We start from the raw sequence: 22,502 nt of genomic DNA, 5'->3' as shown, positions 1-22,502 counted from the left end.
TCTGCCCCACAGCCAGCCATACCTGATTTTAAATCTTCTGCACCATAGCAATGTTAAGAGAACCCCAAGGATACCACAGTTGGGAATGCTGCAGAATCAAGATGAAGCAGATTGTCTACAAAAATATCAAAAGGCCTAGTTAACAAAGAGAAATAAGCAAAGCTTGCTCATCTGGGAAGTAAAATACTAGGATATCACTCTTCCTAACAGGATGGATTCTTCATTGTAATCCAACATCCCAATATTGAATTCAAATAATAAGACACATTATAAAATATTAAGTTGCCCTACCACTCCAAATTGAACTAAATAATTTTTGCTTTGGTTAAGTTTTGTAAATAACTCAAAGCAGCAGGGCTCTTCCACCAAACTAACGTCATAAGGTGGCAAGTCACTTTTTTCACTACTGATGGTTGCATGCTATGCCTATTTTCAGAACCCAGATCTCTTTAAAATGACAATGGAATGAGCTCGTAGACCCAACACTTCCCCCAGAACGTCTACATTTTTTGATATGTTGGCAAAATATTTAGCAGTTTATAACAAATGTTTCTATAAACTACAAAAAAAGAGCAAATTCCTGTTTTAAAAGGTCATTTTCCCTAACATTCCCCCCTACCTATCCCATCCAGACTGTAAATTTCTTGAGTCCAAAGACTCTTCACCACATTTCCACCATTCAGTTGAGTACTCTGCAGAACACTGTGCTATAGTAAAGTTATCATGGCTTATGAGTCTTTGGAGGTTTAAGAAGAAAACGGAAGGAAGCAATCACACAATAGTCACTATCTCTCTACACACAAAAGGTCCAGCAGTAACATTTATGTACCATAACACCATATAGTCTGCAATGAAACTGAACAACTAATCAGTCACATCAGGACATAGGGGGCTGCTGTGGTCTAACTCAGGGATCCCCAACCCCCAGGCCTTGGACCCGTGAGGGAACCCACGGCCCAGCAGGTGGGCAGCCGGGGAGCGAGTGAAGCTGCATCTGCCACTCCCCATCACTCCCCATCGCCCACATTACCACCTGAACTATCACCCCCACCACCCCGCCGGTCTGTAGAAAAACTCTCTTCCACGAAACTGGTCCCTGGTGCCAAAAAGGTTGGGGACCACTGGTCTAACCCACCCTCTCCACACTCCAGAAGTCACCCAGACAGCTGATGAACAGCTTAGATACCAGCTAGAGAAACTCAAGAAACACTCTCTCATTTCCAAAACTAAATATGAAACTCCTTATACCAGTGAATGACAAGATACATAAATCCTTGAAGAGTCAGAAGATATGTCTACTCAAGTCTGATTATCTGCCAAGGTAACTATAGTATTCACCTTGAGCAAATCATTTAACCTCAGTTTTCTCATCTGTAAAATAGGGATAATATTAGTAGCTATGTTATCAGGTTGCTCTAAGGATCCGATGATACAGAGCACGCAACACGCGAAGTACTATGCCTTGTATAAGTTAAACACTGAACAAATAGAAGTTATTACTCATAAATGTTCTTATTATTACTACATTTCACCTGCTCATGATAAAGGTAGAGAATTTGTATTACCTTTGAGAAGCATTACACTTACTTTAGCAGAAAAAAAAAAATCTGAAACATTAGCCTGGTTAATAAAAATCACATTTATTACTGAGTAAACCTAATCATACATCAATGTAAAACAAAAATAAGAGCTTTCCCTTTTCACTTTATCAGGAGGCAAGGAAGAAAAGTTGGACTAAAAATTTAAATTTAGCTGCCCCGAAGGTCTGGATGTTCAGGACAGGAAATTATTTCAAAGCAAACCCATGCTGTTTCATTTTTACACCCTCTCTTTGGCCTGCTCATCCACCTGGCAAACATAAATCTTTCATGAATTAGTCCAAGTAAATCTACATGAACTTCAGGAAATAAATAGGCTGGAAATAAGTGACTGAAAAAAGTAACTGCCATTATGAAAAAAGTAGCCTATATATGTATGAGAATATTTTATTAATCATATGAAGGGTTAACGTTCACTTTTTTACTGACATATTCTATCTAGGTGGCATCATATCTATCAAGATTGATGATTCCCCCTTTCTTTCCAATGTTTATGCATCTTTTTTTTTTCCTATTTGCATTGGCTAGAACTACTGGAACAATGTTAATAAGAGCAACCACTGGTACTCCTAACTTTAAATGAGAACTGCTTTGAGTCAATGGCAGCAATAATGCTGACTTCTGTGTTATGTTAAGGAAGTATAAAGAAATGCCTACTTTATTAAAAGTTGTTTCTTTTTTTAAAAAAACTCAGAATTGGGCTTCCCTGGTGGCGCAGTGGTTGAGAGTCTGCCTGCCGATGCAGGGGACACGGGTTCGTGCCCTGGTCCAGGAAGATCCCACATGCCGCGGAGTGGCTGGGCCCGTGAGCCATGGCCACTGAGCCTGCGCGTCCGGAGCCTGTGCTCCGCAACGGGAGAGGCCACAACCGAGAGGCCCGCGTAGAGCAAAAAAATAAAAATAAAATAAAATAAATAAATAAAAAATAAAAAACTCAGAATTGATGGTTAATTTTTACTGAATTCTTTCCCAGCTTCTAGGGAAATGATCATTTTTCTCTTTTGTACTTTTAAAAATATGTACTAAAAATATTTAGTATTTAGTATTTCCTGATACTGCACTCTTCTTACACTCCTGGGATGAAAGCAACTTGGTCACGATGCACTATTCTTCTAATATATGGCTGATTTACATTTGCTAATATTGAGGATTTCTGATTTTTGTATTTTGAGAATGTCTAGAGTTTTTTTGTGTGCTTTGGCAGAATTAGGTGTTAATATTTTAAAAAACAATTTCTAAAATCTATGTTCCTAAACAGTTAAAAAGCATTGTAGTTATAATGTTACTTAGAAAGTTGCCTGGGCCTCCTAGTGTTTTGTGCAGATCAGGTTTTCAAGTTTATCTGCATACAATTTAGCAATGTGACCTCTTACGTTTAAATTTCTAAATATCTGTGACTCATTCTCATATTCTGTGTATGTCCATACACATACGTGATATTTGTGCTTTCTCCTTTTGTTCATGATTGGGTTCAACAGGAGTTTATCTGTTTAATATTTTTACCAATATCCTCCCCCCAAAAACAAAAAACAAAACAAAACAAAAACCTCTTAGATTTATCAGCACCTCCATGTATTTTCTAATTCATCAATTTCTGCTTTTTTTTTTTTTTTTTTTTTTTGCGGTATGTGGGCCTCTCCCTGTTGTGGCCTCTCCTGTTGCGGAGCACAAGCTCCGGACACACAGGCTCAGCAGCCATGGTTCACGGGCCCAGCCACTCCGCGGCATGTGGGATCCTCCCGGACCGGGGCACGAACCCGTGTCAGCTGCCTTGGCAGGCGGACTCTCAACCACTGTGCCGCCAGGGAAGCCCAATTTCTGCTTTTATATTTGTTCATTCTTTCTGCTTTCTTTCCATTTATTTTATTATTTTGTTAACTTCTTGGGCTGAATTCTTTTATTTTCATTCTTTTCTTGCTTAGTAATTTGTTTACATCTATGAATTTTCCTGAGTACTGTTTTAATCATACTGCATAGGTACTAATACACAGAATTCTGATTATCAATACTTTCTTGCTGATTTGGATTTTTTTTTTTCTCCTTTGACCCAAGAGTTATTTAATTTTTTCAGATGGTAGAGTTTTATGCTTCCCTTTGTTTTAGTGCTAGTTAAGAATAAGGAGCATTGGGAATTCCCTGGTGGTCCAGTGGTTAGGATTCCGGGCTTCCACTGCCAGGGGCCCAGGTCCAATCCCTGGTCAGGGAATTAAGATCCCACAAAAAAAAAAAAAAAAAAAAAAAAGAATAAGGAGCATACTGGTGTATGAGTGATTCTCTGGGCCCAGCAAAGGAACCAAGTTTCCAGAGCTGTGAAGACAAGGGGTAACACCCCAAAATATGGACTTATTTTCCACTCCACCTTCATTGGCCTAGCAGCTGCCAAGAGCAAAGGCTGCATCTCCAGATACGTAGCAAACAAACGCAGTACTGCTTCATGAATTGATTGCTTCTCTGAGGTGCCCACAAGTGTATTTGGGGAGGAGCTTCACAAATAAGTCGAGGAACGGCTGTCTTATGAGACTGGAGAGATTCCACAAAAAAATGGATGTCATGAAGGAGGCAATGGTTCAGGCAGAGTACAGCTGCTGAGATTACAAGGAAGCTGGAGAAACAGAAGAAACACTTGAAGGAAAAGAGAAAGAGCTGGCTGCAACTGCCCTCACATCCTGAGAAAACAGCAGCAGTGTAGAGGAGTGTGAGGGAGGGCAAAGGTGCTGAGACCTTGCTGAGAGCCCAGAGAGCTGACTGCGGCACACACCCATCCCCTGGGAAAGTGTGTTCTGTCCTCAGCTGCCTCCCAGGAGTGTAAGACCCCAGATGAAGAAAAGCAAAAGCCCCAGTAGGCTCCTCAGGAGAATGGAATGGAAGACCCATCTCTTCCTCCAAACCCAAGAAAAAGAAATCAAGGAGAAGCTGGTGAGCAGTGATCTTGAAGAGACAGCTAGCAGTGGAAGTCTTCCCAAGAGGAAGAAATCGTTCCCCAAAGAGGAACCAGTTAGTGACCCTGAAGTCAGAAACGAGAGTGCCCCCAAGAAAAAGAGGAAATTCTCTTCCAAGGAGCAGCCACTCAGCAGTGGACCTTTAGAGTCTGCTGGCAGCAAGAATAGCAGCTCTAAGGAAAAGTTCTAAAAGCTATCCCAGGAAGATCAGAATGGACACTTCCCTGGTGGGGCATAACCCACGGAGATATTTCTCAACCCATCCCCTATATCCTAATAAAAACAAATTCACAAGGAAAAAAGAAAAAGAAGGAGCATAATCTGCATATATCTCTGATTTGGGATTTGACTGAGTTTTTATTTGAGGACTAACATATTCCTGGGAAAGAGTATTCGTTGTTTCCAGGGTATGTTGTTAGTTGTATCATATATCATGCTATTAACATTCACTATGTTATTACTTATTTCGTTTGCTTTCTCTATCTACCAAGAGCTGGAAGAGGTGAATCAAAATCTCCTACTATCATCTTATTTGTTTCTCCTTGTATTTATTTTATAAATTTTAAAGCTGTATTATTTGATACAGAGATTCATGACCACTAGACTGTCACTCTTTATCATTAGGAAATGTAACTCAACTGATGCTTTTTGTCTTGAATTCAACCTTGTCTGACACTAATACCTGGATTCCATTTTTTTGGATGTGAACTTGCTAGTTAAGTCTTTGCCCATCATTTTACTCTCAGGTTTTCTGAGGCACTGTTTTATTTTTTATTATTTTTTTTATTTTTTTGCGGTACGCGGGCCTCTCACTGTTGTGGCCTCTCCCGTTGCGGAGCACAGGCTCCGGACGCGCAGGCTCAGCAGCCATGGCTCACGGGCCCAGCCGCTCCACGGCATGTGGGATCTTCCCAGACTGGGGCACGAACCCGTGTCCCCTGCATCGGCAGGCGAACTCTCAACCACTGTGCCACCAGGGAAGCCCTGAGGCACTGTTTTAGATCACAGGTCAGCAAACACTGGCTTATAAGACAAATTTGGCCCATTGCCTGTTTTTGTAAATAAAGTTTTATTGGAAGGCTGTCCTGTTCACTCATTTACATGTTGTATATGACTGCTTCCATGCTGTAACAGTAGAACAAATAGTTGTACCACAAAGCCTAAAATATTTACTAAATTATTATTTGTTGGTCCCTTTTTTAGATGCATCTCTTAACAGGTTTGACTTTTTTGCTCCAATCTGAGTCATTTTCTTTTAATAAATGAGTTCATCCAATTAATAATTTTGCATTTACTTACATGACAAATGTTTCATCTTAATTTTATTACCTTATTTTTTGTATTGTTTTTAGCTTTCAATTCTATCTTTTTATTACAAATGTCATTATATAGTCTATTTTCTTGGAAGATTTATAGTCTGTCTCCTTTAAATAACATTTCTTTACTCCAAACTAAGAAAATTAGTATATTTAGCATTATTGTGATTAATCTCATGTTATGAATGTGAAAAATTTCCATTTTTGTTAACTACCTACCCATTCCAACTCAGTATTTCTTCCTTAGATTATTATTTCTACACTGCTATAGCTTATGACGTTTTAATGTTTGTCCTACATTTAAAATTATTCGATGCTAATCACTAATCTTTTAACTTTGTTTTCAATTCATCTCTTGATCCAATAGTTTATAAAACAGTTACCTCCCTTTTCCACATTCCCCACCAAGGACTGACTTACGGAAAATAAGCCATGGTTTTTGTTTAAAAATATATGTCAACTGAAATTATACTTAAACTATAGCTTGCCTGGACATAAGTCTTGGATCATATATTTTTTTTTTTTTGTCTATTGACTTTATATAATTTTTTTCCATGTCTCCTAGAATGTAAAAGCCTGAGGCCAGCCTCTTTTATAGGAGGTTTGAGTCCCCCCACACACACACTTTAACCTAACAATAAAAGTCTTTATGGGAATTCCCTGGCTATCCAGTGGTTAGGACTCAGCACTCTGACTGCCGGGGCCAGGGTTCAATCCCTGGTCGGGGAATTAAGATCCCGTAAGCCACGTGGTGTGGCCAAAAATTTTAAAAATTAAAACAAAAAAGTCTCATATTTAAATACTAGAAGCCACTCTAGAATTTCGCCTTTTATTGTGGGAAACTCTTCCTTAGTATCTTGAAATTTTTTTCCTACTTCATTTATTCCATTGTATTCTTCAGGGGTACCAATTATTGGTATGCTAGATTTACTGTCTTCCATATCTGTCTCTAGTCTTTATTTTTACTTTTTCCATTTTGGATTGCTCAAATTTCTCAAGCTCACCTCCATTATCATCAGCTATAGTGTATATGTGCTGCTTTGTAAGTGACCTTCATTTCTACCATGACTATATTTTCCTCTTTTATTTCATACCCTGGCTCCATGAGCTCACTCTTATATCTTATTTATTTCTTGAGCTTTTGTATCTTTAAACTCCTGTTTCAGAGGAGCCATGTCTCGCCCCCAACTCTGCATACCACCTCCCAGCATAAGGAACTATTTATTCATAATTTTCACTTTCTCTGTTCTTTCTGAAAATGATCATCTCCAACACTCCTCCCTTAAGGCTTGACTCAATATTGGATTAGTCTCCCCAACTCGCAGGGGCCCACACAGCATAGATTAGGGGATGATAATTTAGGCTTTATTTCTGTTCAGTTGACCAGATCAGCAGCTATATGGCTGCATGCTGCCAGTTTCTCCTCTACTCTCAACTTCTTGCAAAAATAGTACAACTCTATGGTTTGTTATTCAACCCCACCTCTCCTGCCACTCAGGGAGCACAATGTATATACCAACTTTGACATTCCTAGTAAGAGGATCACTAGTTTTGTCCTCATGGTGTATCACCTACTTAGGAGGAAGCTGCTCCCCCAACTTTGCTTGAGTTCTACAGAGGAAATCATCCTCTCCTTGCATCCTCTCTTGCCCTGGTTCCATTCCCACTGCACTTAAGTAGCACTAATTCATATATTCAGATTACAAGGTTTTTTTTAATTATCAAAGATTGAGTTTTTCTTCTGTTTCTCATTCTCCTTATTCTTTTTAGTTGGTTTAGAGAACAGAGATGTCAGTATTCTGACATCATTAACCAGAAGTATCTTTTAAAATTCTGTATAGTAAAATGTATCAAAATAAAATCAAAATCATAAAACAAATTATCTAATTTTTACAACAAACATATTCCTTATGTTATTTTCTATTTATTTTAAAGAATCAACATGTTATTAAAGAAGTTACTAAACTTGATTCATTTTCACTATGTCAAATCCATGTGATTCTAGCTTTAAAGACAAGTATTTATTTATTAAGCACTGATGGCAAGTCCATCATTTTCGGAGAAGCTATAGAAGATATTAATAGTAAAAGACATAATTTTTTCCCTGAAAAGATTATAATCTATGCAACGAGATGCACTCAAAAGAAAGGAAGTGAATAACTGGAGGACTTCACCCAGAGCTCTGAGCACCCAGGCGCCTCTCGTCTCACTAAGCCCAAGGACAGGCCCTCTGTCCAGAGCAATGGATGTCTTCCTCTTTGTGCCCCCTCCTCCAGCCAGCCCTCGCCTCTGAACACAGCTTAGTTGTCACCACATGCAGATTCCCAAAGGCTGAGCTAGTTACATGCTCCTCCGAAGTACTCTGTGCATTTCCCTGTTTTAACCCTTATCACATTCTACTTTAATTGCCTGTTCTTCCGTTGTCTTCCCTCTTAGGAAATAAGCTCCTAGAGGGATAAACAGTTTTCTGTTCATCATTATATCCCAGAGCTTAGCATAGTGCCCAGAAGTTAATAGCTGCTCAATAAGTACATGCTGCCTACATAAATAGCTTCTGTGTAGTACCTCAATTCTAGGTTGTCTACCCAAAACAGGTTACTAGATTCACCCACCAATCATTAAGTAATTTTTTAAAATCACTAAATTGGTACTTCAGACAGTCTACACAATAATTTCTAATAGCCATAGCCATATACCAAAAGAAAGTATAATTTAGAAGCTTTAAATTTTTTGAATATTGCAGTACATCTGAGGTAACTCCAACGTTTCATCAAATAGATTCACATAATTTGCTACCCAATGTCTATCTGGCAAATAATGTTTTTTAAAACAATGCAAGAATGAATTAAAATCTACCTATTCAACTTCCTCCTAACTCTATTCATTGATCTATCCAACTGCCCTCTTTCAGCATTTGCCACAAGGTGCCAAAGCTCTTGCTAATGACCTCTATGCCATTACAAATAGGTGTTTAATTGTGGTATCTTATAAACAACTTCTCTTCAACCTTAGTTTTTTTTACATCTACCTGTGATTATTTTTTTCTATTAATATTTCTTTGATTTTTAACGTTTTAAAGTCCTACTAAAAGCCAACTTTCCATCTCCTTTTTGAACAATAACCTACCTGTTCTCCATTTTCAAATCCCTCTTTTAAAAGCCCAATTCAGGGACTTTCCTGGTGGCGCAGTAGTTAAGAATCCGCCTGCCAATGTAGGGGACACAGGTTCGATCCCTGGTCCAGGAAGATCCCACATGCCACGGAGCAACTAAGCCCGTGCGCCACAACTACTGAGCCTGCGCTCTAGAGCCCGAGAGCCACAACCACTGAAGTCCACACGCCCTAGAGCAACTACTGAGCCCGAGTGCCTAGAGCCTCTGCTTGGCAACAAGGGAAGCCACTGCAGTGAGAAGCCTAGGCACCACAACAAAGAGTATCGCTGCTCGCCGCAACTAGAGAAAGCTTACACATAGCAACAAAGACCCAATGCAGCCAAAAATATATTAATTAAAAAAAATTTTTAAAGCCCAATTTAATCTTTATACTTATATTTTCAATTCCCTAATGTATTCAAACTCACTTTATATACCATAAAAGGAAAGAATGTTGGGGGACGATGGCCCTCTGCTTTGAAATCTAACTTCCTTCTTAATGAATATTATTTAATATCAAAACCACTTTGTCTATAGGGACTTCCCTGGCAGTCCAGTGGTTAAGACTCTGCACTCCCAATGCAGGGGGCATTGGTTTGACCCCTGGTCGGAGAACTAAGATCCTGCATGCCGCACGGCATGGCCAAAAAAAAATCACTTTGTCTATAAACTGGAAACAACTATTCATCTGGTCTTCTCTACATTAACAGGTTTTTCCTTTTAAATTAATGAAGAAATCATCACAAAAGCGCTAAGGTAGATCTAGGAAGAAAAAAAAAAAACTATATATTTTTCAGTTTTTACGTCTAGCCTCCCACCACTGAAGTTCTTTACCCCTACTCCACCAAAGGTGAAGTTCACATGGCCTTCACTCATTGACATTTATTGTAAGATAAAATAAGAGACGAAACATATAATGTATAAAGTCCACATGATCTTAATCAAATGTCTTACAGACCCTAATATTTAAATACAATCCCACTGACTAATCCATTTAGAACTATACCTAAGCTCTACCTTTTTTTTTTTTTTTTTTTTTTTGTTGTGGTACACAGGCCTCTCACCGTTGTGGTCCCCGCCACTGCGGAGCACAGGCTCCAGACGCGCAGGCCCAGCGGCCATGGCTCACGGGCCCAGCCCCTCCGCGGCACGTGGGATCCTCCTGGACTGGGGCACGAACCCGCATCCCCTGCATTGGCAGGCGGACCCTCAACCACTGTGCCACCAGGGAAGCCCCTAAGCTCTACCTTTTAATATATGATGAATATCACTAAAAAACAAAATCCTAACCAGACTAAATTTATCACAGCTATAGTACATACTATATTCAGCTGTGGAAATAACTTGTTTAGAATTAGAATACAAACAGATCTATGCTCCCTTAAAGAAGAGAATTAAGATAATTAAGCACTTAAGAGCAGCAGTAGAATATACACCCTTATTACTACCAAAAAAACAAAAATTATTACTGAGAATAGACTCACAGAAAGAATATTTTCACAGCAAACATATACATATACTGAAATTCAAGAGAAGGAAATATGGGTAGGTGTAAAAACAAACAAACAAAAATCCTTCTTGATATTACACGCTGAGCTTAATGAAAAATAAATTCCTTTCCACAGTTTCTTTCTTCTTGCAAATACGGAGGAATAAGACGTTAGCAGGGAGAAAAGTAAGAAAGATAAGCTTCTTTTTTTCTTTCTTGAGTCCCTGTTTATATTTCTTTTTTTTTTAACATCTTTATTGGAGTATAATTGCTTTACAATGGTGTGTTAGTTTCTGCTTTATAACAAAGTGAATCAGTTATACATATACATATGTTCCCATATCTCTTCCCTCTTACAGAAACAAAAGACCTGTATGCAGAAAATTATAAGACACTAATGAAAGAAATTAAAGATGATACAAATAGATGGAGAGATATACCATGTTCTTGGATTGGAAGAATCAACATTGTGAAAATGACTCTACTACCCAAAGCAATCTACAGATTCAATGCAATCCCTATCAAACTACCACTGGCATTTTTTACAGAACTAGAACAAAAAATTTCACAATTTGTATGGAAACACAAAAGACCCCAAATAGCCAAAGCAATCTTGAGAACGAAAAATGGAGTTGGAGGAATCAGGCTCCCTGACTTCAGACTATACTACAAAGCTACAGTAATCAAGACAGTATGGTACTGGCACAAAAACAGAAATAGAGATCAATGGAACAGGATAGAAAGCCCAGATATAAACCCACACACATATGGTCACCTTATCTTTGATAAAGGAGGCAAAAATATACAGTGGAGAAAAGACAGCCTCTTCAATAAGTGGTGCTGGGAAAACTGGACAGCTACATGTAAAAGTATGAAATTAGAACACTCCCTAACACCATACACAAAAATAAACTCAAAATGGATTAAAGACCTAAATGTAAGGCCAGACACTATCAAACTCTTAGAGGAAAACATAGGCAGAACACACTATGACATAAATCACAGCAAGATCCTTTTTGACCCACCTCCTAGAGAAATGGAAATAAAACCAAAAATAAACAAATGGGACCTAATGAAACTTCAAAGCTTTTGCACAGCAAAGGAAACCATAAACAAGCCCAAAAGACAACCCTCAGAATGGGAGAAAATATTTGCAAATGAAGCAAGTGACAAAGGATTAATCTCCAAAATTTACAAGCAGCTCATGCAGCTCAATAACAACAACAAAAAAAAACCCAATCCAAAAATGGGCAGAAGACCTAAATAGACATTTCTCCAAAGATAAGCTTTTAACAAAAGCAACCTACAGCCCTTTCGGTCTTCCAACAGCAACCATAAACCAATTTGCAAAAATTTGAACATTATTCTCTTTGGGACTGCCACTGTATCACCTCCATGTGGAATCTCTGCATGTCATTACTGTTCTTTTGAGTCTCGAGTTTCAGAAGCACGTTCATTTCACTGCCACAGCATTTTCCCCTAATTGCCATCTGTAATTTTATATTCTACCCCCTTTTAAGAGCCTGGACCTACAACATACCTTACAGTTTTTTCTAATCCAACATGAACCTAAATTCTCAGAACGTTAGTTTTCTAATATATTTAATACAAACGAAAAGAATTTTTACTTATCCCAGATCATATAAAGTCTTAAAAAGCGTGTCCCCCTACTTTAAGCTTTTTTTGAAATGAATTTTAATTCAACTTCATGGAGTATAAAAATGCGATACTAAACAGATTAGTATTATTTATTTTTTTGAAAACCAACAATATCCCACATATCAATGTGAAAAGTAGTAAAATTAGACTCAGAAATGATAAAAATCTATCAACTGATGTGATTCAAAGAGAAAGATCAGTGAGAAAAACTGCCTATCACCCAAAATATAAACAATATTCAACATGAAGTTCAAACTAGAATATTTAAAAATAAATTGCTTATTGAATGTCTATTATGTGCCAAACACAGTGCTCAAACAGCATTGTACAAATAAGTTTGCACTGTGAATTTTAATTAAAATGGCCTTTATGCTAGTCGAATTCTTTACCTAATTTATTAGAAAGGTAAGGATAGCTCATGCAGCAGTTGAGAGCACTTACTGGCTTTAGTGGGTATCAGAGATGGTGCTTCAATCTGGCTCTACTAATTACTGGGTGTCTGACCTTGGGCAAGTTATTTAGGTTTCAGTTTTCTCAGCTGCAAAGAAAGGATTACAATAGTATGTACCTCATTGAGTCACTTAGGAGAATTAAATTAGGTATTTCATGTGCATGGTACCTAGCACATACTAATCACTTAATGTTAAGTACTATTAGAAGCAGTAAGTAGTAGTTTATTGGTATTATTTTAATCAAAGATCTGCAGGGCTGAAATGCAGTCTCCAGCTGCTGCTGGTTTTCTGAATGGTACAACATAATTCTCGGTTAAGTCAAGCCCTCCCACCTTCTTGAGCCTAGGCTAACAGAATCCACTGAGAACTGTTTTCTATAATCCATATTAAAAATATCTTCTATTCTACAGAACATCTATATTCCTGGTGTTCTGGTGTTCTTAGGATGACAATACTAGCAGAATGAGCAGTGTTTGATTGGGTTACAGCATTTATTAGCTCCAGTTAACAATCCTTTACAACAAATGCTTTCTGAGTTTCTATCCATGCCACAGTCACTCTCAATTGTTACAGAAACCCTATATTGCAGGACAAGAAGAAAGAAAAATTAAGTTGTCGTTATACTCCTCAAAGTTCTTTTGTTCTAAGAATCTGAAACCAATGGCCTCTTTGTTGCTAAATTCCAGGTCCACCTTTCCATCCTTATCTCACTTGACCTCTCTGTGGCACCTGACACTTTCTCTTTCTTGAAAACTCTCTTTCTGGCCGCTCAGTCATAGCTTCTCTTGACCCCAGACTTAAATGTCAATGTTCCCCAAGATGCTCTTAATCTTGTTTTATAGGGATCCAAGATGAAATGCCTACATGGGCCACAGGGGTGGGCCATGGCCGGACTTTGGCAAACTTTGCTTATCTAAAGGCAGCAGACTCAAACCAGTTCCAACAAGTTGTCGCGATTAAAACACACAGGCGCGCGTGGACCCAAAGTTTCCAGATCTTCCAACTTTTCAAAGACAAAGATCCAAGTTTTCCCACAAAATCTTTTCCATGTCAGCAGCTCATTTAAACTGTTGAAATACAAGATGCGTGACCTTGAGCAAGTTATTTTACAAATCTGTTTCCTCATCTATCACGTGTCAGTGATAAACTCACACACAAAGAGTGAATGTCAGACAAAACATTTTTACAGGCTTTCATTTTAATGTCTGCTCTACATCTACCCCAAGATTAGATTATCCCAGGTTTCAAGCAAAAGTATAAAACTGTGAATATGCACAAATGCATTTTACTGGAGAAGGGGCCAGAAAGTTCATCAGATTCCCCAAAAAGACTAAGAACCACTGACTAAACCAAATTTTTCTAATTCGACAACTTCAGCTGTTATCTATACGAGGATGGTTCCCAAATCTACATCCGGTCAACCTATGAAGGCCACTTTTACCTCCGTAACAGCCTCTCCACTGACTTCTCTCCATCTCCACTGCCACCTCGTTAGTCCAAGCCTTCAATCTCTTCTCAGCAGCTGTCTCACTTGCCCTCCTTTGTTCCACTTTTTGTACGATTCAAATCTTCTAAAATGCAAATAATTTATTTGGCCAAAGGCCTACATAAATGTAAAATGAATCCAAATCTCTTGGCCTAAGTACAAACTCCTTAGGACCTGGTCAGGCTGACCACTCCCTCTCCCATTATAGATTCCTACTCCCCCAGTTCCTACAATTTGCAATACAGAATACTCCTTTGTCCTTAGGCATTTATTAGTACTTGCAGGTCCCACCTCCTGGAATGCCTTTCTAACTCCTCCCATTCGCTCAGGGCAGAAATCCCCCCCTGGAAAATGCTAACTGCTTGCCCCTAGGCCAGAATAAGTAGGTTTCCTTCCTCCAGGCTAAACTATCCCTCACCATTCAAAGGTCAGCTTTATTTTTCTTCTCCACTAGACTATAAACTCCTCAAGGGCAGACAATGTGTCTTTTTATTACAAGGCCCAGGGCTACCACTAAAGAAGCTAATCTGTTAAATGAATGAAACAGCACTGGCTTCAGCAAATCCTACCATCACCTCAGATAAACATCCTACCCTCCCAAGGTGAGCCTACCAAAGCCACAGACTACTCAGCCCTTCAAAGCCATGCAACACACACAGCTGCAGGCAGATAACTTCAAGAGTTTAAAAGGAGCTAGAAGTAAACCCACCTTCTTTGCCCACTGGTGTACTTACCACCCCTTTACATTTACCAACTCAGAGTTCAACGACAGAGATGAGGCTAACATCAAGCTACTGAAACTTTCTATGAATATACTGCTGATTTTTTACTGGCACAAACATATTTATTTGCCCCATGAAAGTAATTATTATATTGTATCTGTACTCAAATACTTATTAGTATTAATATATGCTGAGTCAAGCACTCATTCACGTTGAAAACTTCACATCGAGAATATTAAAAAATCTTTAAAGGAAAATATTATATAAAGGTCACGCACCAGGCACCACTCTAAAGGCTTTATGTGCAATTCCTCATTTAATCATCACAGCAACCCTATGAAAAAGGTGTTATTATCACCCCCTTTCACAGATGAATAAACTGAGACTTAATGAGAGTAAGTAATTTATCCAAGTTACATAGGTAGGATTCAAAGCCAATTTATCTCCACAGCTCAAGCTTTTAAGCCATACAAAACTATACAACATTGTTAAATGGAAGATCCTGAAATTATGTGGTATGCACATACAATCACAAAATATGGAAAAACACACACACACACACAACAAAATGTAAACAATGGTTATCTCCTGAATGGGATGAATATGAGCAAATATTACCTTTAGTCAGAAAAAAAGCAAACAAACAAGAGAAATAGTATATATACTTTTCTGCTAACAGAAAAGTAGAGTGGGCTAGGGAAATTAAGAGCCAAGCCCATGGGCTATCTCATCTAATCTTTACAACAACAAAAAAGTTATTTTCATTCTATAGATAAAGACTGAGGAACCTGCCCAGCGGAAGAACTGGGATCAGAACACAAGGCCCAGCTCAAATACGGCTGACTGCAGGATACTATGCTACAAATAAAATGCAACCAAAAAGCTGTCTTAAAACCAAGTCACATTCTGGGAAAGAATCAGAACCAAGTAGCCTGGCATCTTAAGTGCAAGGAGGGGAAAGAAGGGAGACCTAAGGTTTTCATTTTAAGCTGATCAAAAGTAACTCTGCAAGTGTCCCCAAAAAGCCAGGACCAGCCATTACAGTCAGGGTTCTGGAACAAACTCATACCTAAAGGAAGTGGGGAGGAGACTCCACTGCTGTTTGTTTTGCAAAGCACAGAGTCGCATTAGCATAAGTTAAATGGACTTGGATGGGACACCATTGTATATGCAGTGGAGTATCTCCTTTGGGGACAATTTGTTGCCTCCACCCCAGTCTCACCAATTCATCCATTGTTTACAAGTTACCAGGTGTGTGTGGGGAGACACGGAGTGCTACCTGTCTCAGAATATTGCTGTTAACTGTATTCACATACAAATACCTCTCATTATCAATAACTACTGTTCCAAAGCTGGATAGTGAGAGCTACTAATCCTGGGGAAACATTTCAGGTAAGAATGAATGGATCAGCATTTTTTTTTTGAAATGACATGTTTAATTTTGGGTGCTCTGACTTGGAATTTTTTAAATCCATCTAAACTATAATTTCATTTCTCTAAAAATAGTACTAACATTACTCACTGAGAAAAATGGTTGGGGTAGGGTATACAAATTTCCTTACACAATCTTTTGGAGGAAAGAAAACGATTACTTCAGACTTATAAATGAAAATTGAACATTTGCTTTTGAAACTAAATATTTAATAGCGAAAAAGTATATTACCTTAGCAACTTAAAATTCATTCAATATTTGCCTTGAAAGTCTTTTCTTAGTTTCACATACAATGTATTTGAAACCCACCATTCCTTCAAAAATAAAGTAGCCCACGGGGTGATTAGATTAGGAAAAATGTGTAGGCCGGGGGAGTTCAAAACTTTTGGGATTTGTTCATATACAGATTTTGAAAGTCTGGGAATATGACGCCAACAATGTACCTTAAAATATCAAATTATGAGGCAAAGAGATTTTTTTACACCTTAAGATGTCCTAAGAGACTCACAGACTGATTTCTTCCATCCATCCAATATGCTCCAAAAATAAGGACAAGCTATAACAGAAGTAATAATTTTGGGTACACAGTATATGAAAACATCGAAATCAATAAGCAATTTCAATTAATCAGTAAAGTTAAACAACCATTAAATGTAATTTGCATTTTTGAAGGAAATCCATACAATCTCAAATTATCAAGCCTTTCTTAAGTAAAATACTAAATGGCTGGATGGCTGTCATTGTGGAGAAACAGAAGGAGTTTTATTTTAGGCAGACAAAAGGAAAAGAAGACACACTAAGAATCACAGAAGGAATCTCACTTCCACGCCTAACAGAAGTCAGCACTGACCAAGTCCTGGGTTACCCCTTGCCCTCTGCAAGTACCACCTTGTCCCTGCATTAACAGTGCTCTGGGTTGGGGGGGAGGGATGAGCGGTCAGAATGTGGAACACCTCTGCCAGCCAACTCCAGCCTGCTACCAGGCAGGACACACATACCTACACACAACCTCCTGCTAAAAAAAAAAAAAAAGCTGGGAAGAAAAGAGAGAATGAAAGAGGAAAAATCACCTCTCCAAACATGCCCACGCTGGGGGCTGGGAGTGGGGGGCAGGGCACATTAACATTTCGATTTCCACACTAAAGAACACCAGGAGGTTAAGTGTAGTCACAGGAAACATCCCATCCCCGAAAACCAGGAAATCTAGATTTGGAAATTTAAGTTTTCGATTTTTTTTCTTTTTTTTTTTTTTTAACTTTCAAAACTCACGGCACCAAAATATAGCTAAAATTGGATCCGTTTAAACATAGAGAGGAAAAAAAAAAAAACCCATACCCAAACCACACCGTGTCAGCTATGTTCAGTTCCCCGAGGACCCTTCCACAGACCCTTCTGAGTTGTGGCAATAACAGTTTCCTTAAAATGCCCATTTTTCTATTTCTAGGGTCGAACCTAAGAGTATCACAGAAATCCAAATAGCTGTTATCAGAATAAATAAACGACTGATCCTTAAACTGCAGACTTTGTTTCAGGAACTGCCCTGCCCACCTCCACTCCCTCCTCATTCTTAATGCTTCCCAGCAGGGTCCGTCCTGAGAACCTGGGTCTCCCTCCTGGGTCCCGTCCCCGCGCTTGTTTTCCCGGACATTGACCAAATGGGACAGGAAACTCCTCCATCTGGGGGCTGCTCGAGACATCCAGCCCCCTCTCACTGACAGGCTCCTCACCGCTCCCTACCTCTTTCCCTCAGCAAGGCTGTCCAGAAAAGGGGGCTCGAGACCCAAAGGAGCCCGGGATGGGAGGAGGGTGGGTGCTCAATCTGAACATAACACCCCCGGTTTCCGGGGTGAGGGCTAAAAAAGCGATTAGGAAAGCCTGCCCCGTAGAAATACCACCTGAATTTACCTCCTCCCTTCCCACTGCAACAAGCCCAGTCACTAACTAATAAGCTAAGACAAATCCCTGGAAAACTTTTGCAAACGGGCCGAGAGGGCCCTCTCCCCAGCCGGGGGGCTCCCGGGGAATGGGCTGGAGTCTGCAGCCCTGGAAGGGCTCGCCGGGGAGCGGGCGAGGGGTGCAGGGTCGGAGTACCTTCCACGGACAGGAACTGGCAAAGAGTTTCAAAATAGCCGAGTGCTCTCCCCCACGCCCTCGGGGGTCGCGAGCGCTAGGACCGGGGCTCCCCGAAAGGAGACCAGCCCCCAATTCGGGCCTAAAAGGAAACTTTCCGGGCCGCGGCTGCACCTGACTCTTCACCACCCCTTCACCCCACCCCACGCCCGCCAGGCCGCCCGCCCCGCCCCGGCCTGGCCGCCCGGAGCGCAGAGGAGGGGGAGAAATAAATTCAACTATTACCGGAATCGGGGGTGGGGGGCGTCGGCGAGACAGCGGGGGAGGGGGGGCGGCTGGGCGCCCATTCCCCGCTCCTAGGCCCTGACGCCCCGGTCCCGGCCGCCCGGGCCTGCCGCCCCGCGGGGGAGCCTTCCTGGGCCCCGCGCAAGATTCGGCCCAGCAGCGCCGCCGTCCCGCCCGGAGGCCCCGGGGGACCCGAAGGGGCGCGGGGAGGCCCGGGGTGCGGGGGCAGGGCGCGGCCGCTGCGGCGCCCGCCGGCCCGAGGCCTAACCGGCGCCACCCCCCCACCCCGGCCAGCGCAGGCCGCGCAGCTCGCCCCGCTCCGGCCCCGGCTGCACCCCCGCCCGGCGGCCCGCCGTCGTCAACCGTGGGCGCCCCCCACGCCCCCGAGTCCCCAGCCCCCGCCACCCCGGCGCCGGCCCCTCTCACCCTTTCATTCTCTGCCCGGGGCCTGGCGCGGGGCGGCGAATCCCCGGCCTCACGTAAGCGCGCTCGCCGCCCGCCCTGCCTGCGCGGCCCAGCCCGCCGCCCTACGGGAGCCCGGGGATGTGGGCCGGGCCTGGGGCCGCCTATGCTTACCTTTCAGCTGCTTTTTTTTTTTTCTCCTTCCCCCCTTTTCCCTCCGCTGGTCTGACAGATCAGAGTGAGAGGCGCTGGCAATGGACTAGGAAGCTCGGCCGCCGCTGCTACTGCTCCCCCCTGGGCTCCGGCGAGAGCCTTTCCCTGTCAAGCAAGAGGGGTGAGGATCATATTTTTATTTTGGAAACTAAAAAGTGCTCCCAGGGTCGGTGATTATTAAGGGGAAATCCCTGAATATACTCTCCAGCCAAGAAGGCAGGGCTGCCGGAGCTGCACAAGAAGAGGCAGCAGCCTCCTACAGCACCACTACAGGCACTGCGAGGACATAACACCAGAGAGCAGCTCCTCTGCCCTCCGAAACGACAACTTTCCTACCATCTTGGAGGCAGAGGAAAGGGGGGCCGGGGGGAAAAGTGCACCCGCTCCCGGTAAAGTACAAGTTTCGACTTCTCATCTCTGGAAAAAAGTCCACACCGGCCGTCTACACCGGCGCCTGGGGGAAAAAGCGGGGAAGAAACTGGGGGTGCTTGAGACACGTTTGCATTTGCACCGGGGGGAAAAATGTTTCTGCATCTTCTGATGGCAAGAAATCTTTACAAGACACAGGTTTTCCGGTGATTATTGTTTTCTATTTTCTGTTTAATTTTTTCCATGTTCGTGAGAGTGGTGTTTGAATTTTTTTTCAGGCCAATAATGATTTTTTTTTCCGTTACAGTTCTAAGTTCTAGGTCTGGTGGTCAGTTTATAAATTTGGACTTCAAGAGACTTCCTAGCCACTTTATTTGTCTACTTATTTATACGTTTTTGTATTGATATACAGAGAGATTTATATGTTTCTTCACGTATAAAAATTTGTTATATATTCCCCTCCAAACTGAGATTGCTGGAAGACAGTTGTAAAGGGATGTCTTTTGTCTCCTTTTCTCAAAGCAATGTAAATAAAACCTATTGACTGTCCAGAAGGGCAAGATACAGCTGTTGATTTTTCACAGTGCAAATTAAGGCGGAGATCACTGGAGGCATAAATACAACTTAAGTGTAACTGACCACCTTTATAGAAATAATCCTGATGCTGTTATGGTCTGCCCATGAAGAAATGTTACTCTAAAACTGAAAACAGATTTTAAAGACAGCTTTAGATTTTCTCTAAGTACAATTGCTTATTTAGAATTATGGACAGGCATTTAATTTTTATTTTAATTTAGATCCTTTAAGGTTTAGATCTTTGGTGCATTACACATGTTGCTGTCCACTTTCTGTGTCACAGAATTGAGAAAGTGTCTATTGTTAGAGTTGAAAGGTTCAGAATTTCTAATGTGCTGCCAAACTGTGTGAAGTGCTTTTAATATATTGCAATGGATGTCATGAATCTACTTTTTTCCAGTAAGCAAAGCTTAGTAGATAGATGGGAACAAAGTCACACAGTGCAGAGCTAACACAGAGGTGAGAGAGAAAAGGGTGCTGCCCACTTGCAACAATTCCCATAGAACTCTTACTGGAGAAGAACAAATTGCAGAGATATTTTGCTGTTTTAATGAAGAAAGGGAAGAATACTAGAAAATGAACAAAAGGTCTTTTTGTATGTTTTACGGGGAATGATGAATTGAATCTTGTACGAAGAGTTATTTTTCTGACGCAGGTTGGCTGACATAGTGGGAATGAATTTGTAATAGTAGTGCCTTGCATCAGTAGAATATTTATTTATGTTTAATTGGGGTCTAGTTACTTTACAGTGTTGTGTTTCTGCTGTACAGTGAAGTGAATCAGCTATGTGTATACATATATCCCCTCTTTTTTGGCTTTCCTTCCCATTTAGGTCACCACAGAGCACTGAGTAAAGTTCCCTGTGCTGTACAGCAGGTTCTCATTAGTTATCTATTTTATACATATTAGTGTATATATGTCAATCCCAATCTCCCAGTTCATCCCCCCCCACCCCCACCCCTTACCCCTTTGGTGTCCATACGTTTGTTCTCTATGTCTGTGTCTCTATTTCTGCCTTGCAAACAGGTTCGTCTGTACCATTTTTCTAGATTCCACATGTATGCGTTAATATACGATATTTGTTTTCCTCTTTCGACTTACTTCACTCTGTATGACAGTCTCTAGGTCCATCCAGGTCTCTACAAATGACCCAACTTAGTTCCTTTTTATAGCTGAGTAATATTCCATTGTATGTATGTACCACATCTTCTTTATCCATTCATCTGTCGATGGACTCAGTAGAATATTTAATTTCTTTCATTTAAAATTTATTACAAAGCATTTAGAAATAACTGATGACTCACTTTAAAATGTTTTTTGAGCTTCCAAATTTAGAAATTCCCATAATGCTAAAATGAGTTCAGATAATGCATGTAACAGATATTTATTATTTTCATGCTGACCCCCATCTTTATCATCTATATTTGAATACAGTACCTGAATAGTCTTGGTTTTCTTTTGCAGTTTTTTTCCCTTACTCTTTGCTAGAAAAATCTAAAGTAATTAAAGTAAAATTAACTGATTCTTATCGTCTCAGAAACCTCAGTTATGTAGTTGTGTTCTATTTAGTTATTTTTTTTTAACGTTTGGAAATCAAACACTTCGGTCACAACAAGGAAATCCGTTCCCTTAATGAAGAAATCTAGTGGACTTGAAAAACGTGTTTTTGAGCAACTTGTTTCTTATATGTGACATGACATGACTTTGTAGATATGCTTTGAATTTTTCAAGAAATTAAGATGTGTTTGCTTTAAGCTGACTGCACCCTTTTATGCAATCCCTCTTGTGACCACCAAGCTTGTTTGCGTGATGTCCATCTGGGGATAGGGATGTGGTGCATAATCTTAGCATTTCAATATCTTTCTCTTTATAAAGCTTGACTTGTACAGGGCTGTGATCCATGATGTTTATCCACCAGCTGAGCTAAATAGCCCAGACTTGGGGAATTACAGCCCCACCAAGAAGAAATCCTGCTACGTTTGTAACATTGGTGAATTTGATTGGTCAGTGTTTATTTCGGTTGATAATTGAACTCATTTCCGGTGTTGTCTCTAATTCCTAGAAACTACAGGTGCTGACAAAACTACTGACATAATTAACCTTAAATAAGCGTATTTTGCCCAATAAAATTCCCAATACTGTACTCAAATTTGGCTAACATTGAGCCCCTAATACATCTTGGTAACCTTGCTGGACACTTTTATGTATGCGCTCTGGTTTAATTCCCCCAAGGGCTCCAAAAAGTATTATTTTTCTTTCCCTTCTCCCCTCCTCCTCCTCCTCCTTTCCACTTCTTTCTTCTTTTAAATACAGTTGGGATAATTGTCTTCAATTACAAGGAA

The 22,502-nt window shown here is 40.6% G+C and overlaps 1 protein-coding gene and 1 pseudogene across 8 annotated transcripts in view; one reads left to right on the top strand and one right to left on the bottom strand.

Moving 5' to 3' along the window:
* INO80D (INO80 complex subunit D) overlaps positions 1–19,514 on the bottom strand; it is a 66,444-nt gene extending 46,930 nt beyond the window's left edge. The window contains exons 1-3 of one of the 8 annotated variants that reach the window (XM_060107031.1): positions 19,177–19,514; positions 14,047–14,176; positions 23–115 (exon numbers count right to left, since the gene is read on the bottom strand). The gene's annotated coding sequence lies outside the window, so the exon portion shown is untranslated. Of the gene's footprint in view, positions 1–22; positions 116–14,046; positions 14,177–18,336; positions 18,402–18,600; positions 18,752–19,026; positions 19,128–19,176 lie in introns of those variants that run through there. The other 7 variants (XM_060107030.1, XM_060107035.1, XM_060107032.1 and 4 more) reach the window with 7 other exon arrangements.
* Positions 4,149–4,775, top strand: LOC132494716 (nucleolar protein 56-like; annotated as a pseudogene).
* Positions 19,515–22,502: the final 2,988 nt, after the last annotated feature.

This window comes from Mesoplodon densirostris, chromosome 8 (assembly GCF_025265405.1).
Source record: "Mesoplodon densirostris isolate mMesDen1 chromosome 8, mMesDen1 primary haplotype, whole genome shotgun sequence".
NCBI classification, from domain to species: domain Eukaryota; kingdom Metazoa; phylum Chordata; class Mammalia; order Artiodactyla; family Ziphiidae; genus Mesoplodon; species Mesoplodon densirostris.
The sequence above is the reverse complement of the archived record's forward strand: the minus strand, read 5'-3'. Positions and strand labels throughout refer to the sequence as shown.